General features: G+C 62.4%; 1 pseudogene; it reads left to right on the top strand.

Moving 5' to 3' along the window:
* Window positions 1-6,175: 6,175 nt before the first annotated feature.
* LOC142867022 (uncharacterized) lies at window positions 6,176-6,294 on the top strand (annotated as a pseudogene).
* The last annotated feature ends 10,206 nt before the right edge of the window (window positions 6,295-16,500 follow it).

Here is a 16,500-nt window from a genome sequence, read left to right as displayed (position 1 = left end):
CCGGCGGCCGTCGCTAAGTGGCCTGCGGGGGACGTGCCCCCACTGTGGGGCGGGCGCCCAGCCTGGTGTCTTCTCTGAGGCCCCGTGGCTGCTTTTCCCCCCCGCAAGGGGAGAGCCGCGGAGGTGGGGACCGCCTCCTCGTGGGGACGTACACCCAGCTCTCCACGTCGGATTCCGGGGCTCTCTGTCCTGCCAGAAGGCCCAGCTGGCCTGCGGGTCCTTAGAGTGGCAAAAACATCCGAAAACTGAGATTGAGGGTCCGGTGGTTGTCTGCACTTTTGTGCTGGGCACCCCAGGGAGGCCCGGGGGCTGGCTGGACAACGTGGTCTGCTGGGCAGGGGGGGGGGTTTGGAGGAGCAACTGATGCCCTTTGCACTTTGGGTAGCAAGTGTCTGAGGTGTCTCTGAGCCCTGCGCCATGTCTGGGGGGGGTGGGAGTTCGGGGGGGTGGAGGAGCAGGAGGAGGAGGAGGAGGAGGTGGGAAGGGCCGTGGCCTGCAGTCGTGTTCCCGGGGTGGCTTCTTCCACAGGCTGCTTGGCCTGGGCTCCCTGCACCTGGGCCTTTGGAGGACTGGCCCTGTGCTTGCCAACGCTTCCCCTGCAGGGACCCAGAGCTGGGAGGTTGCATCTCTCAGCCCTGGGTGGGGCAGAGCCCCAGCAGGCCATGCCCACAACCTCTCTCAGCACGGGTCCCCCAGAAGGCTCCTTTGGGACCAGGATTCTCTTGCGGGTGACTCTTTAAGGTCTGGCCCTTGGATTGAGGGGCACCAGGAGTAGAGGAGCAGGAAGGGGAAGGGGGTGGCCATGCGAGGAGACACTTTCAGGCCAAGTCCCAGCTTCAGCCTGATCCTCCTGGGAACCCCGGGGTGTACGTCACACCTCCTGGTTTCCCGCTCTGAGAAAAGGAGCCGGGCTTCGCATTCCCCCAGCAGCCAGTCGTGGGCTGAGGACACCTGGGGCGTTGGGAACTCCCTGGCTTCTCCTTGGCTTAACATCTGGAGCTGCTTGTGAATCGTGCCGCCGCACACACCCGAGTGCAGGTGTCTCCTGCACAGACTGCGGGCCTCGCTCTTCTGAATGCCGCTAGCTCGCCACCCACCCACGGGTGAACCTGGTCAGGGTACTTTCTCTCGGGGGCAGACTCTGATCCTGGCGGGCTACCGGTGTCTCTGTTTGCTCATTTCTTTCTTCCATTTCGGGAAAGGCTTCCTTACTGGGTGTGGAAATCTCCTATGCCTTTCCTCGCCTATTCTGTCAGCTTTAAAATTCTCTTTCAGTTGCCACCCTCACAGATGGATTAGGAAACTCTTTCCGGTGCACTCATTAGTGAAATGACCTCAATGAAGCTGGAATCCAATATCTAATCGCCGATTTTTAGCGAGTCCACACGCCAGGGTGGTCGGGGTCCAATGCAGCCCCGGCCAGGCCCAGGCCCCTTGGACTGGGCCACAGGAGGACACAGAGGAGGGTCCCGGCCCCCACGGTCGCGTTGCCGGCAGTTCTCCAAGGGCTTGGGCGTTTTCCAGAGGTAGGAGATGGAGGGGACTGATTTCTTCAGCGCCCCACAAACCACGCCACCCCACCCATGGGACACATCCCTAGAGAGAGAGAGAGACGCCCCATACACTCGCTCCCCTCCCCCATGCGCTGTGCCCCAGCCCGGGCCCGGGGGAATAGGCGGCAGCCCACCCACAGGGTGGGGGGTGCAGCTGAAAGGGGTTGTCGGGGAGGGCGGCCCCTGCCTGCGGTCAAAGGGCAGGCGACCCGCGCGTGCGCAATCGGCGGCGGCGGCCACGAGCTGGGGGTGGGCCAGGCGAGGAGAGGAAGGGGGCTGGAAGGTCTCCACCTTGGCGATTCCAGCCATGGAGGCGCATCTTGTGTGAGTGTGAGTGAGTGAGTGTGAGTGTGTGTGTGTGTGTGTGTGTATAGAGAGACAGCCCCCCACCCCGGCCCGCCGTTCCCTGCCCGCCCCGCCCCGCCCCGCCCCGCCCCGCCTGTCACCCCCGTCCCTCGGAGCCCGCCGGACCCGGCCGGTGAACTCAACAGGTACGCCCGGTGCGGGTCAGCGCCGGCGCCGGGCCTGGGGCGGGAGGAGTCGGCGGGGAAGCGCAGAGAGGCTCGGCTTCTTGAGCGGGGCAGGGGCGCCCTCCGCCGTCTAGGGCCACACCACCCTGAACGCGCCCGATCTCGTCTGGTCTCGGAAGCTGTTAACGGAAAAAAATCTAAACTCTGTAAAATAATTTTAAAGAGATTTATTCTGAGCCAAATTTGAGGACCATGACCCGGAGCCACTGCCAAGAGGCCTTGGGCTAGTGGACTCGCTGTGGCTGGGTTACAGTTTGGTTTTTATACATTTTAGAGACAAGGGTTATGGGTAAAGCCATCAATCAATGTGTGGGAGGTATACATTGGTTTGGCCCAAAAAGGAGGGCCATCTCGAAGCGGGGGGGCTTACAGGTTATAGGTGGGTTTAAAGATTCTTTATATTGTAATTGGCTAAAGACACATGCTTTGTCTAAAGAGGTGGAATGTTTTAACATAAACTGTTTACCAGAGGTAAGCCACCATTTGTTGCAAATAGAAGGCCTGCAGGTTTGTCTTGCATACCCTCAGGCCTATTAATGGGTTACAAAGGAAATCTCCAAGAAGGGAGGGGGGCATGATAAGGCCTGTCTGACCTCCCTCCTCCTGGCAGGCAACTTTGCCCTTGAATATTCCTCTGGCCACGAGGGGGTCCATTCAGTCAGCCGGTAGGGGTTGAGGATTTTAGTTCACAAAGCTAAGCAGGGTCGGGCCTGGTTAGTACTTGGATGGGAGACCGCCTGGGAATACCGGGTGCCGTAGGCTTCTTTTTTTTTTTTTTTTTGTTTTGCCTCTTGTTCTGTCCCCTCTCTGGGAGCCAGGCGGCGGCCCGGGGCGGGGGTCACCCCCACCCTCAGCGCCCGCCGCGGTGCCTGGTGCCCCAGCCCGCACCGTGGGGCCTCCTCTTGTCCCAAGCCGCGACACCGCCGTCACGCGGCAGCATGCGTGGCTTCTGGACTGTCAGGTCTCAGACCAAAGGTCTGCTCTGTGGGAACCGACACGCTGGAGGAAACCTTGAGAGTCTGAGAGGGGAGGGAGTTCCAGAAGAAGGCCAGGATGTCATTTTGAGGGAGTATGTGACCAGAACTCGTCCCGTTGCTTTTGGGGTTCTATGGGCTACACGTAGGAATCTTTGGTGGTGGCACCTGATGTTGGGGGATCCGGAGTCACACCCAGACCTGCTCCACAGGCCTCCTTTTACTTTTCTCTTCGGATTCATTATGTTTAAAAAGTGTCTCTTATCTCTATGATTGCATTTTCTTTTCTCTCTCTTTTCAAGCAGATGATGGGAGTCCAAGTATTAAGGTGACATGTGTTGCCCGTGCCCCCCTCCCCCCTGTGTTCTTATTCATTAACCTCTGATGTTGTTCCAGCGTATTGTGGGGGTACCAATGTTAAGGTCGGGTACGTTGCCCTCTCCCAGCCTCCCCCCTCGGGTCAGAGCCTCAAGTGCGCCCATCCCCCAGTCGGTGCGCACCCACCCCATTCCTAATGGAGGTGTATGCCCATCCCCTCCCCCCACCCGCCCGACACCCACCCGATGAAGGTGATTCCTCTGTGTCCACTTAGGTGTCCATCGGTTCGTACCCATTTGCTGGTGAGCGCGAGCACGTGGTGCTCGTGTGTCCATTCTTGGGCTACCTGGCTTACTGGAACGGGTTCCAGCTCTGGCCAGGAGAACCACGAGAGGTGCCCTCTCACCGCTGCTCCTCCTAGCTGAATAGCACTCCGTGGTGTCCACGCGCCACATTTCATTTACGCACTCGTGGGTCGATGGGCACTCGGGTCGCTTCCAGGTCTTTGCGATTGTGACTTGTGCCCTGACTCTAACCCTAACCCTTACCCAGCCCGTCTCCTCCTCGGCCCCTGCCTGACTGACTCCTTCCCGCCCGGCCTGTCACCTGTCACCGTCCTCTGCCCCTGCCTGACACGCTCCTCCCCGCCCGGGCCGTCACCGTCCTCGGCCCCTGCCTGACGGGGCTCCTCCGTCGCCTGGTCCTTCCAAGTGCTTGGTGTGGACGCTGGTTCCAGGACGCCCTCCCAGGAACCCGGTAGCAGGGCGGCCGCAGCGTCTCGCGCCACCCAACCGTCCGCCGGCCGGCGGCCGGCGCTAAGTGGCCTGCGGGGGACGTGCCCCCACTGTGGGGCGGGCGCCCAGCCTGGTGTCTTCTCTGAGGCCCCGTGGCTGCTTTTCCCCCCCGCAAGGGGAGAGCCGCGGAGGTGGGGACCGCCTCCTCGTGGGGACGTACACCCAGCTCTCCACGTCGGATTCCGGGGCTCTCTGTCCTGCCAGAAGGCCCAGCTGGCCTGCGGGTCCTTAGAGTGGCAAAAACATCCGAAAACTGAGATTGAGGGTCCGGTGGTTGTCTGCACTTTTGTGCTGGGCACCCCAGGGAGGCCCGGGGGCTGGCTGGACAACGCGGTCTGCTGGGCACGGGGGGGGGGGGGGGGTTTGGAGGAGCAACTGATGCCCTTTGCACTTTGGGTAGCAAGTGTCTGAGGTGTCTCTGAGCCCTGCGCCATGTCGCGGGGGGGCGGGGGGGGGGTGGGAGGTCGGGGGGGGGGGGTGGAGGAGCAGGAGGAGGAGGAGGAGGTGGGAAGGGCTGTGGCCTGCAGTCGTGTTCCCGGGGTGGCTTCTTCCACAGGCTGCTTGGCCTGGGCTCCCTGCACCTGGGCCTTTGGAGGACTGGCCCTGTGCTTGCCAACGCTTCCCCTGCAGGGACCCAGAGCTGGGAGGTTGCATCTCTCAGCCCTGGGTCGGGCAGAGCCCCAGCGGGCCATGCCCACAACCTCTCTCAGCACGGGTCCCCCAGAAGGCTCCTTTGGGACCAGGATTCTCTTGCGGGTGACTCTTTAAGGTCTGGCCCCTGGATGGAGGGGCACCAGGAGTAGAGGAGCAGGAAGGGGAAGGGGGTGGCCATGCGAGGGGACACTTTCAGGCCAAGTCCCAGCTTCAGCCTGATCCTCCTGGGAACCCCGGGGTGTACGTCACACCTCCTGGTTGTCCCGCTCTGAGACAAGGAGCCGGGCTTCGCATTCCCCCAGCAGCCAGTCGTGGGCTGAGGACACCTGGGGCGTTGGGAACTCCCTGGCTTCTCCTTGGCTTAACATCTGGAGCTGCTTGTGAATCGTGCCGCCACACACACCCGAGTGCAGGTGTCTTCCGCACAGACTGCGGGCCTCGCTCTTCTGAATGCCGCTAGCTCGCCACCCACCCACGGGTGAACCTGGTCAGGGTACTTTCTCTCGGGGGCAGACTCTGATCCTGGCGGGCTACCGGTGTCTCTGTTTGCTCGTTTCTTTCTTCCATTTCGGGAAAGGCTTCCTTACTGGGTGTGGAAATCTCCTATGCCTTTCCTCGCCTATTCTGTCAGCTTTAAAATTCTCTTTCAGTTGCCACCCTCACAGATGGATTAAGAAACTCTTTCCGGTGCACTCATTAGTGAAATGACCTCAACGAAGCTGAGGGGTCCAATGCAGCCCCACAAACCACGCCCCACAAACCACGCCACCCCACCCATGGGACACATCCCTAGAGAGAGAGAGAGACGTCCCATACACTCGCTCCCCTCCCCCATGTGCTTTGCCCCAGCCCTGGCCATGGAGAATAGGCGGCAGCCCACCCACAGGGTTGGGGGCGCAGCTGAAAGGGGTTGTGGGGGAGGGCGGCCCCTGCCTGGGGTCAAAGGGCGGGCGACCCGCGCGTGCGCAATTGGCGGTGGCGGTGGCGGCGGCCAGGAGCTGGGGGTGGGGGGCGGGTAGGTGAAGGAGGCCAGGCGAGGAGAGGAAGGGGGCTGGAAGGTCTCCACCTGGCGAGTCCAGCCGTGGAGGCGCATCTTATGTGAGTGTGAGTGAGTGAGTGTGAGTGTGAGTGTGTGTGTGTGTGTGTGTATAGAGAGAGACAGCCCCCCACCCCGGTCCGCCGCTCCCTACCTGCCCCGCCCCTCCCTGCCTGTCACCCCCGTCCCTCAGAGCCCGCAGGACCTGGCCTGTGAACTCAACAGACCGGCCCGGCGCGGGGCCTGGGGCGGGAGGAGGCAGCGGGGAAGCGCAGAGAGGCTCGGCTTCTTGAGCGGGGCAGGGGCGCCCTCCGCCGTCTGGGGCCACACCACCCTGAACGCGCCCGACCTCGTCTGATCTCGGGAGCTAAGCAGAGTCTGGCCTGGTTAGTACTTGGATGCGAGACCGCCTGGGAATACCGGGTGCTGTAGGCTGCTTCTTTTTTGTTGTTGTGGTTTTGCCTCTTGTTCTGTCCCCTTTCTGGGAGCGAGGCGGCGGCCCGGGGTGGGGGTCACCCCCACCCTCAGCGCCCGCCGCGGTGCCTGGCGCCCCAGCCCGCACCGTGGGGCCTCCTCTTGTCCCAAGCCGCGACACCGCCGTCACGCGGCAGCATGCGTGGCTTCTGGACTGTCAGGTCTCAGACCAAAGGTCTGCTCTGTGGGAACCGACACGCTGGAGGAAACCTTGAGAGTCTGAGAGGGGAGGGAGTTCCAGAAGAAGGCCAGGATGTCATTTTGAGGGAGTATGTGACCAGAACTCGTCCCGTTGCTTTTGGGGTTCTATGAGCTACACGTAGGAATCTTTGGTGGCGGCCATCGCTAAGTGGCCTGCGGGGGACGTGCCCCCGCTGTGCCGTGGGCGCCCAGCCTGGTGTCTTCTCTGAGGCCCAGCGGCTGCTTTTCCCCCCCCAAGGGGAGAGCCGCGGAGGTGGGGACCGCCTCCTCGTGGGGACGTACACCCAGCTCTCCACATCGGATTCCGGGGCTCTCTGTCCTGCCAGAAGGCCCAGCTGGCCTGCGGGTCCTTAGAGTGGCAAAAACATCCGAAAACTGAGATTGAGGGTCCGGTGGATGTGGCTGCTTGGCCTGGGCTCCCTGCACCTGGGCCTTTGGAGGACTGGCCCTGTGCTTGCCAACGCTTCCCCTGCAGGGACCCAGAGCTGGGAGGTTGCATCTCTCAGCCCTGGGTCAGGCAGAGCCCCAGCGGGCCATGCCCACAACCTCTCTCAGCACGGGTCCCCCAGAAGGCTCTTTTGGGACCAGGATTCTCTTGCGGGTGACTCTTTAAGGTCTGGTCCCTGGATGGAGGGGCACCAGGAGTAGAGGAGCAGGAAGGGGAAGGGGGTGGCCATGCGAGGGGACACTTTGAGGCCAAGTCCCAGCTTCAGCCTGATCCTCCTGGGAACCCCGCTCTGAGACAAGGAGCCGGGCTTCGCATTCCCACAGCAGCCAGTCGTGGGCTGAGGACACCTGGGGGGTTGGGAACTCCCTGGCTTCTCCTTGGTTTAACATCTGGAGCTGCTTGTGAATTGTGCCGCCACACACACCCGAGTGCGGGTGTCTTCCGCACAGACTGCGGGCCTCGCTCTTCTGAATGCCGCCAGCTCGCGACCCACCCACAGGTGAACCTGGTCAGGGTACTTTCTCTCAGGGGCAGACTCTGATCCGGGCGGGCTAACTGTGTCTCTGTTTGCTCGTTTCTTTCTTCCATTTCGGGAAAGTCTTCCTTTTTGGGTGTGGAAATCTCCTATGCCTTTCCTCGCCTATTCTGTCTGCTTTAAAATTCTCTTTCAGTTGCCACCCTCAGAGATGGATTAGGAAACTCTTTCCGGTGCACTCATTAGTGAAATGACCTCAATGAAGCTGGAATCCAATATCTAATCACCGATTTTTAGCGAGTCCACACGCCAGGGTGGTCGGGGTCCAATGCAGCCCCGGCCAGGCCCAGGCCCCTTGGACCGGGCCACAGGAGGACACAGAGGAGGGTCCCAGCCCCCAGGAAGCGGTGCCGGCATTTCTCCACGGGCTTGGGCGTTTTCCAGAGGTAGGAGATGGAGGGGACTGATTTCTTCAGCGCCCCACAAACCACGCCACCCCACCCCACCCATGGGACACATCCCCAGAGAGAGTCCCCATACACTGGCTCCCCTCCCCCTTGCGCTGTGCCCCAGCCCTGGCCCGGGGGAATAGGCGGCAGCCCACCCACAGGGCGAGGGGGGGCGCAGCTGAAAGGGGTTGTCGGGGAGGGCGGCCCCTGGCTGTGGTCAAAGGGCGAGCATCCGGCGCTGTGCGTAGTCAGTGGTGGCGACGGGCTGGGGGTGGGCAGCGGGTAGGTGATGGAGGCCGGGGGAGGAGACGAGGGGGGCTGGAAGGGCTCCACCTTGGCGAGTCCAGCCATGGAGGCGCATCTTGTGTTAGTGTGAGTGTGTGTGTGTGTATAGAGAGACAGCCCGCCACCCTGCCCCGCCCCGCCCATCACCCCCTTCCTTCCCTGGGAGCCCACGGGGCCTGGGGCGGGAGGAGGCGGGGGGGGGGGGGGGGGAAGCACAGAGGGTGGCCACACCACCCTGAACGCCCCGTATCTCGTCTGGTCTTAGAAGCTAAGCAGGGTTGGGCCATCGTTAGTACCTGGATGGGAGAACGCCTGGGCATACCGGGTGCCACAGGCTTCTTCTTCTTCTTCTTCTTTTTTTTGCCTCTTGTTCTGTCCCCTTTCTGGGAGCGCAGCAGCGGCCGGGGTGGGGGTGACCCCCACCCTCGGCGCCCGCCGTGGTGCCTGGCGCGCCAGCCCTCACCGTGGGGCCTCCTCTTGTCCCAAGCCGCGACACCGCTGCCACGCGGCAGCATGCGTGGCATCTGGACTCTCAGGTCTCAGACCAAAAGTCTGGCACCCTGTCTGACCGTCCCCCATGGGTGTGTGGACACAGCCAGATCCACACCGCGCCCTGCCTGCCCGTCTCCGGTGGGTGTGTGGACACAGCCAGATCTACACAGTGCCCTGCCTGCCCGTCTCCGGTGGGTGAGTGGACACAGCCACATCCACACAGCACCCTTTCTGGCCAGATCCAAACAGCACACTCTCTGCCCGTCTCCCGTGGGTGTGTTGACACAGCCACATCCACACAGCACCCTTCCTGCCCGTCTCCCATGGGTGAGTGGACACAGCCAGATCCACACCGCGCCCTGCCTGCCCATCTCTGGTGGGTGTGTGGACACAGCCAGATCCACACAGCGCCCTGCCTGCCCGTCTCCGGTGGGTGAGTGGACACAGCCACATCCACACAGCACCCTTTCTGACCATCTCCCATGGATGTGTGGACACAGCATGTTCCACACAGCGCCCTGCCTGCCCATCTGCCGTGGGTGAGTGGACAGAGCCAGATCCACATAGCGCCCTCCCTGCCCGTCTCCCGTGCGTGAGTGGACACAGCCACATCCACACAGCGCCCTGCCTGCCCATCTACCGTGGGTCAGTGGAAACAGCCAGATCTACACTGCGCCCTGCCTGCTCATCTCCCGTGGGTGAGTGGACACAGCCACATCCACACTGCAACCTGCCATCCCGTCTCCCATGGGTGTGTGGACACGGCAAGATCCACACTGCGCCCTGCCTCCCCGTCTCCCGTGGCTGTGTGGACACGGCAAGATCGACACTGCACCCTGCCTCCCTGTCTCCTGTGGGTGAGTGGACACAGCCAGTTCCACACAGCGCCCTGCCTGACCATATCCCATGGGTAAGTGGACACACCCAGATCCAAACAGCGCCCTGCCTTCCCGTCTCCATTGGGTGTGTGGACAAAGCCAGATCCACACAGAGCTCTGCCTGCCCATCACCCATGGGTGAGTGGACACAGTCAGATCCACACTGCGCCCTGCCTGCCCGTCTCCCGTGGTTGAGTGGAAACAGCAGGATCCACACTGCGCGCTGCCTGCCCATCTCCAGTGGGTGAGTGGACAGAGCCAGATACACACGGCGCCCAGCCTGCCCGTCTCCCATTGGTGAGTGGACACAGCCACATCCACAAAGCACCTTGCCTGACCATCTCCCATGGGTGTGTGGACACAGCAAGTTCCACACTGCGCTCTGCCTGCCCATCTCCCGTGGGTGAGTGGACACAGCCACATCAACACTGCGCCCTGCCTCCCGTTTCCCGTGGGTGTGTGGACACACCAGTTCCACACTGCACCCTGTCTGCCTGACACCCCTGGGTGAGTGGAACCAGCCAGTTCAACACTGGGCCCTGCCTGCCCGTCTCCCATGAGTGTGTGGACACGGCAAGATCCACACTGTGCCCTACCTGCCCGTCTCCTGTGGTGGAGTGGACACAGCCAGTTCCACACTGCGCCCTGCCTGCCCGTCTCCCGTGGGTGAGTAGACACAGGCAGATCCACACAGTGCCCTGCCTGTCCGTCTCTCATGAGTGTGTCGACACAACCAGATCCACACGGCGCCCAGCCTGCACGTCTCCCATGGGTGTGTGGACACAGCCAGATACAGCGCCCTGTCTGCCCGTCTCCCGTGGGTGAGTGGACACAGCCAGATCCACACTGCACCCTGCCTGCCCGTCTCCCGTGGGTGAGTGGACACAGCCAGATCGTCACGGTGCCCAGCCTGCCCATCTCGTGTGGGTGAGTGGACACAGCCACATCCACACAGCGCCCTGCCTGAACGTATCCCATGGGTGTGTGGAAACAGCCAGATCCACACAGCGCCCTGCCTGCCCGTCTCCCGTGGGTAAGTAGACACAGCTAGTTCCACACTGCGCCCTGCCTGCCCATCTTCCGTGGGTGAGTGAGGACATCCACATCCACACAGCGCCCTGCCTGCCCGTCTCCGGTGGGGGTGTGTACACAGCCAGTTCCACACTGGGCCCTGCCTGCCCATCACGCATGGGTGAGTGGACACAGCCAGATGTACACTGCGCCCTGCCTGCAAGTCTCCCGTGTGTGTGAGGACACAGCCAGATCCACACTGCGACCTGCCTGCCCGTCTCCCATGGGTGAGTGGACACAGCCACATCCACACTGCGCCCTGCCTGCCCGTCTCCCATGGGTGAGTGGACACAGCCACATCCACACTGCGCCCTGCCTGCCCGTCTCCCGTGGGTGTGTGGACACGGCAGGATCCAAACTGCGCCCTGCCTGCCCATCTCCCATGGGTGTGTGGACACAGCCAGTTCCACACTGCGCCCTGCCGGCCCGTCACCCATTGGAGATTGGACAAGCCAGATCCACACTGCACCCTGCCTGCCCGTCTCCCGTGGTTGAGTGGACACAGCCAGTTCCACACTGCACCCAGACTGCCCGTCTCCCGTGGGTGAGTGGACACAGCCAGTTCCACACTGCGCCCTGCCTGCCAGTCTCCTGTGGGTGAGTGGAGATCGCCACATCCACACAGCGCCCTGCCTGCCCGTCTCTTGTGGCTGTGTGTACACAGCCATTTCCACACTGCGCCCTGCTTGCCCGTCAACCATGTGTAAGTGGACACAGCCAGATCCACACAGCACCCTGCCTGCCTGTCTCCGGTGGGTGTGTGGACACAGCCATATCCACACAGCGCCCTGCCTGCCCGTCTCCCATGGGTGAGTGGACACAGCCAGATCCACACAGCGCCCTGCCTGCCCGTCTCCGGTGGGTGTGTGGACACAGTCAGATCCACACAGCGCCCTGCCTGCCCATTTCCGGTGGGTGAGTGGACACAGCCACATCCACACAGCACCCTTTCTGACCATCTCCCATGGATGTGTGGACACAGCATGTTCCACACAGCGCCCTGCCTGCCCATCTGCCGTGGGTGAGTGGACAGAGCCAGATCCACATAGCGCCCTCCCTGCCCGTCTCCCGTGAGTGTGTGTACACGGCAACATCCACACAGCGCCCAGCCTGCCCGTCTCCCGTGCGTGAGTGGACACAGCCACATCCACACAGCGCCCTGCCTGCTCGTCTACCGTGAGTCAGTGGAAACAGCCAGATCTACACTGCGCCCTGCCTACCCGTCTCCCGTGGGTGAGTGGACACAGCCACATCCACACTGCAACCTGCCATCCCGTCTCCCGTGGGTGTGTGGACACGGCAAGATCCACACTGCGCCCTGCCTCCCCGTCTCCCGTGGCTGTGTGGACATGGCAAGATCGACACTGCGCCCTGCCTCCCTGTCTCCTGTGGGTGAGTGGACACAGCCAGTTCCACACAGCGCCCTGCCTGACCATATCCCATGGGTAAGTGGACACACCCAGATCCAAACAGCGCCCTGCCGTCCCGTCTCCCGTGGGTAAGTAGACACACCATGTTCCACACAGCGCCCTGCCTGACCATATCCCATGGGTAAGTGGACACACCCAGATCCAAACAGCGCCCTGCCTGCCCGTCTCCCATGGGTGAGTGGACACAGCCACATCCACACAGCGCCCTGCCTGCCCGTCTACCGTGAGTCAGTGGAAACAGCCAGATCTACACTGCGCCCTGCCTACCCGTCTCCCGTGGGTGAGTGGACACAGCCACATCCACACTGCAACCTGCCATCCCGTCTCCCGTGGGTGTGTGGACACGGCAAGATCCACACTGCGCCCTGCCTGCCCGTCTCCCGTGGGTGTGTGGACACGGCAAGATCCAAACTGCGCCCTGCCTGCCCATCTCCCATGGGTGTGTGGACACAGCCAGTTCCACACAGAGTCCTACCTGCACGTCTCCGGTGCCTGTGTTGACATAGCCAGTTCCACACTGTGCCCTGCCTGTTCATCACCCATGGGTGAGTGGACACAGCCAGATCCACACGGCGAACAGCCTGCCCGTCTCCGATGGTTGAGTGGACACAGCCACATCCACACTGCGCCCTGCCTGACCGTCTCCCTTGGGTTTTTGGACACAGCCACATCCACACGACGCACTGCCTGCCCGTCTCCCGTGAGTAAGTGGACACAGCCAGTTCCACACAGAGCCCTGCCTGCCCATCTCCCTTTGGTGAGTGGACACCTCCACATCCATAATGCGCCCTGCATGCCCGTCTCCCGTGGGTGAGTGGACACAGCCAGTTCCACACTGTGCCTAGCCTGCCCGTTACCCATGGGTGAGTGGACACAGCTAGATCCACACTGCGCCCGGCCTGCTCATCTCCCGTGCTTGTGTGGACAGAGTCAGTTCCACACAGAGCACTGCCTGACCGTCTCCCGTAGGTGTGTGGACATAGCCAGTTCCACACTGTGCTCTGCCTTCTCGTCACCCATGCGTGAGTGGACACAGCCAGATGCACACTGCGCCCTGCATGCCCGTCTCCCGTTTGTGTGTGGACACAGCCAGATCCACACGGCTCCCAGCCTGCCCGTCTCCCGTGGGTGTGTTGACACAGCCACATCCACACAGCACCCTGCCTGACCGTCTCCCGTGGGTGAGTAGACACAGCCAGTTCCACACTGCGCCCTGCCTGCCCGTCTCCCGTGGGTGAGTGGAGACAGCCACATCCACACATGCCCTGCCTGCCCGTCTCTGGTGGGTGTGTGGACACAGCCATTTCCACACTGCGTCCTGCTTGCCCGTCACCCATGGGTGAGTGATCACAGCCAGATCCACACTGCACCCTGCCTGCCCGTCTTCCGTGGGTGAGTGGACACAGCCAGTTCCACACTGCGCCCTGCCTGCCCGTCACCCATTGGAGATTGGACAAGCCAGATCCACACTGCACCCTGCCTGCTCGTCTCCCGTGGTTGAGTGGACACAGCCAGTTCCACACTGCACCCAGACTGCCCGTCTCCCGTGGGTGAGTGGACACAGCCAGTTCCACACTGCGCCCTGCCTGCCAGTCTCCTGTGGGTGAGTGGAGATAGCCACATCCACACAGCGCCCTGCCTGCCCGTCTCTTGTGGCTGTGTGTACACAGCCATTTCCACACTGCGCCCTGCTTGCCCGTCAACCATGTGTAAGTGGACACAGCCAGATCCACACAGCACCCTGCCTGCCTGTCTCCGGTGGGTGTGTGGACACAGCCATATCCACACAGCACCCTGCCTGCCCGTCTCCGGTGGGTGTGTGGACACAGCCAGATCCACACAGCGCCCTGCCTGCCCGTCTCCGGTGGGTGTGTGGACACAGCCCGATCCACACAGCGCCCTGCCTGCCCGTCTCCGGTGGGTGAGTGGACTCAGCCACATCCACACAGCACCCTTTCTGACCATCTCCCATGGATGTGTGGACACAGCATGTTCCACACAGCGCCCTGCCTGCCCATCTGCCGTGGGTGAGTGGACAGAGCCAGATCCACATAGCGCCCTCCCTGCCCGTCTCCCGTGAGTGTGTGTACATGGCAACATCCACACGGCGCCCAGCCTGCCCGTCTCCCATGGGTGAGTGGACACAGCCAGTTCCACACAGCGCCCTGCCTGACCGTATCCCATGGGTAAGTGGACACACCCAGATCCAAACAGCGCCCTGCCTTCCCGTCTCTAGTGGGTGTGTGGACAAAGCCAGATCCACACAGAGCTCTGCATGCCCATCACCCATGGGTGAGTGGACACAGTCAGATCCACACTGCGCCCTGCCTGCCCGTCTCCCGTGGGTGAGTGGAAACAGCAGGATCCACACTGCGCGCTGCCTGCCCATCTCCCGTGGGTGAGTGGACAGAGCCAGATACACATGGCGCCCAGCCTGCCCGTCTCCCATTGGTGAGTGGACACAGCCACATCCACAAAGCACCTTGCCTGACCATCTCCCATGGGTGTGTGGACACAGCAAGTTCCACACTGCGCTCTGCCTGCCCATCTCCCGTGGGTGAGTGGACACAGCCACATCCACACTGCGCCCTGCCTCCCGTTTCCCGTGGGTGTGTGGACACACCAGTTCCACACTGCACCCTGTCTGCCCGACACCCCTGGGTGAGTGGAACCAGCCAGTTCAACACTGGGCCCTGCCTGCCCGTCTCCCATGAGTGTGTGGACACGGCAAGATCCACACTGTGCCCTACCTGCCCGTCTCCTGTAGTTGAGTGGACACAGCCAGTTCCACACTGCGCCCTGCCTGCCCGTCTCCCGTGGGTGAGTAGACACAGCCAGATCCACACAGCGCCCTGCCTGCCCGTCTCCCATGGGTGAGTAGGCACAGCCAGATCCACACAGTGCCCTGCCTGTCCGTCTCTCATGAGTGTGTCGACACAACCAGATCCACACGGCGCCCAGCCTGCACGTCTCCCATGGGTGTGTGGACACAGCCAGATACACACAGCGCCCTGCCTGCCCGTCTCCCGTGGGTGAGTGGACACAGCCAGATCCACACTGCACCCTGCCTGCCCGTCTCCCATGGGTGAGTGGACACAGCCAGATACACACAGCTCCCTGCCTGCACGTCTCCCATGGGTGTGTGGACACGGCCAGAACCACACTGCACTCTGCATGCCCGTCTCCCGTGGGTGTGTGGACACAGCGAGTTCCACACAGAACCCTGCCTGGCAGTCTCCCATGGGTGTGTGCACACAGCCGGATCCACACGTCGCCCAGCCTGCCCGTCTCCCATGAGTGTGTGGACACAGTCAGATGCACACGGCACCCTACCTGCCCGTCTCCCGTGTGTGAGTGGGCACAGCCACATCTATACTGCGCCCTGCCTGCCCGTCTCCGGTGGGTGTGTGGACACAGCACATTCCATACTGCGCCCTGTCTGCCCATCACCCATGGGTGAGTGGACATAGCCAGTTCCACACTGCGCCCTGCCTGTCTGTCTCGTGAGTGAGTGGACACAGCCAGTTCCACACAGCGCCCTACCTGACGTCTCAGGTGGTTGTGTGGACACAGCAAGTTCCACACTGCACCCTGCCTGCCCTTCTCCCGTGGGTGAGTGGACACAGCCACATTCACACTGCGCTGTGCCTGCCCGTCTCCCATGCGTGTGTGGACACAGCAAGATCCACTCTGTGCCCTGCCTATGCGTCTCCCGTCGGTGAGTGGACACAGCCAGTTCCACACAGAGCCCTTACTGCCCGTCTCCCATGGGTGAGTGGACATAGCCAGTTCCACACTGTGCCCTGCATGCCCATTTCCCGTGGGTGAGTGGACACAGCCACATCCACTCTGCGACCTTCCTGTACGTCTCCCGTGTGTGAGTGGACACAGACAGTTCCACACTGTGCCCTGCCTGCCCTCTCCCATGGGTGTGTGGACAAAGCCACATCCACAAAGCGCCCGGCCTGCCCATCTCCCGGGGGTGTTTGGATATGGCCAGTTCCAGACTGCACCCTACCTGCCCGTCTCCCGTTGGTGAGTGGACACAGCCATATCCACCGTGCGCCCTGCCTGCCCATCTCCCGAAGGTGTGTGGACACAGCCAGATCCACACGGCGCCCAGCGTGCCTGTCTCCCGTGGGTGTGTAGACACAGCCACATCCACAGAGCACCCTGCCAGACCGTCTCCCATGTGTGTGTGGAAACAGACAGATACACACAGCGCCCTGCCTGCCCGTCTCCCGTGGGTGAGTAGACACAGCCAGTTCCACACTGCGCCCTGCCTACGCATTTTCTGTGGGTGTGTGGAGACAGCCACTTCCACACAGAGCCCTGCCTGCCCATCTCCGGTGGGTGTGTGGACACAGCAAGTTCCAAAGTGTGCCCTGCCTGCCCATCACCCATGGGTGTGTGAACACAGCCAGATCCACACGGGGCC

The sequence above is a fragment of the Microcebus murinus genome, unplaced genomic scaffold (genome assembly GCF_040939455.1).
Source record: "Microcebus murinus isolate Inina unplaced genomic scaffold, M.murinus_Inina_mat1.0 scaf009_hap2_Mmur4.0, whole genome shotgun sequence".
In the NCBI taxonomy this organism is placed as follows: domain Eukaryota; kingdom Metazoa; phylum Chordata; class Mammalia; order Primates; family Cheirogaleidae; genus Microcebus; species Microcebus murinus.
This window is presented reverse-complemented; position numbering and strand designations above follow the sequence as displayed.